Genomic DNA, 2,068 nt, shown 5'->3' on the forward strand with positions numbered 1-2,068 from the left:
ATCAGGACCTCCTTCCCCCTGCTGGTGACCCCTCTAGTGATGTACCAAACCATTCTATATAGGGTAAGTAGGAACTTCCTTCCTCCTAGGTATCAATATATATACAGTCATTATGTATTGGCTGCACACAGTCATACAAGTTGCCAAATATTTATTTTGGGAAAGCCAATTCCAGTGCAAGAAAGGAATTGAATAAAAAAAAAATCTGAAAATCAAGTGAAGGCTGTAGTTCAGCTTTACGATTTTATAAATAAAACATCACAATTATAATAATAATAAATAACACAAACCTAGCCTAAACTATTTTTGTGTTTGGTATGGTTCATGAAGAATTTGAGTCTATGTTAGGTTTTAATTGGTGCCACAATATATATTTAGGTAAAGACAGCTCTTCTACAGACAGCTAGCAAATGTGGGGTTGTTTTCACTTTTTTGGACATTTTCTATCTATTTTCAGTAATGGGAAACAAGCTTTATAAAGAACAATTCTCTATTTCTTATATAAAAAAAGTATAAAACCACAATCTCCCTCAAGTAAAAATAAAGGAATTAACCTTTGTTACTGTTATACCAAACGTATGATATATCAATCTTATATAACTCTTAGAGATACTTTATTGTAGGTTAATCAGTGTTTCATACATATAAAAGTTCCATTGTTTCCTTATCCTCATTATAGCGGCTTCTCACTAGCATATCTTTAATGATGTAGCTCTTCTAAAGGTCATTGTTGGATATGGGTCAACACTACCCAGCCAAAAAAACAGACACACACTTTATCCTTTTGTTATTTCCATCACATGTTGTATTCATTTTCCCCCCAAAGATCTTGTATTCATGATGAGAGAGTCGGAACTGTGTGAAGACTTCTCCAACTCATTCCAAGGTTTCTCAATGGGATTCAAGTCTGGATTATGTGGAGGCCAATCCATGTGTGAAAATCATGTCTAATGGCACCCAATGCATCCTGGGTCTGCCATCTTGGAATATGTTCATGCCATCAGAAAAATAAAAATCCAGTGATGGAAAAACACAGTAATTCTGTATATTCAGGAAGTCAGCTGACCTCATAACATTGCTAACGTTGCTGAACCCAGACCTGACCAACTGAAGCAACCCCAGATTGCCACACTGCCATCAGAGGAGGTTTCTTTTGACCAGGCAGTGTATTTAACTACTTAATGGCCTTCTGTCCATTAAGAATGACTTATTATTTGTGTTGTTAATTACATTTTGTAAAAATTCCCATATAAAGCTTTTTTCACACTTATGAAACAACCCTGGAATAGATTTGGCATATTTGCATAATGGCCAAATATATATATTTTTTGGATAGAAGATTTTGATGGCCCAAGGGGTATACTTGCTTTTTTACAGTTGTCTCAGAGCTGTGATCTGCCAGTGAATGAATGGTTTCAGTACCATCAACTATCCTAGTCCTAAAATTAAGGGAGGGTCTGCCGCCATACGGAGTCAGCCCTTTCAAATCCACCTGTAAATCCATCACCAGGGCCAGGGTCTAAAAAATCTAAAAAAATCTCTGAGCATCCACTGTGATACAGAAGACTGGGATAGTATGGCTGCTTTCTAAAATTGCCATACATACATCTTTATTTGAAATACACTATAAAAATCTTCTTATGTGGCCAAAATAGAGGGTTTATTCCCTCTATTTTTGTGGATGCCCACAGATAGGTTGGTCATGACCGATATTTGGTGGCTCTGCCCAATGGTCGACCACTTCTAGGATGATAATTTTGAATTAATTGCCACTATACTTGACTCCGGACTCCTAAGACCCCTGTATTTTCCCTCTTTAGCAACACTGACATACATATTCCTAAACATAGTCTATGCGGGGTTTGTTATATTCTCCTAGCCATCAGGTTTATTATTGCTCAATCTTGGCGAACTCCCACTGAATAACTAAACTGAATCGGATAATGACCAATGATAATCTAACCTGCACTCTCAAAGACAATCTTCTCAAATTTGATGCTATCTGGGGACCTTTGACTAGACACCTATCCACCTAGTAATGCCTCTGTATTAGTTTCACCGGGTCCCC

This window comes from Pyxicephalus adspersus, chromosome 2, assembly GCF_032062135.1.
Source record: "Pyxicephalus adspersus chromosome 2, UCB_Pads_2.0, whole genome shotgun sequence".
NCBI classification, from domain to species: Eukaryota; Metazoa; Chordata; class Amphibia; order Anura; family Pyxicephalidae; genus Pyxicephalus; species Pyxicephalus adspersus.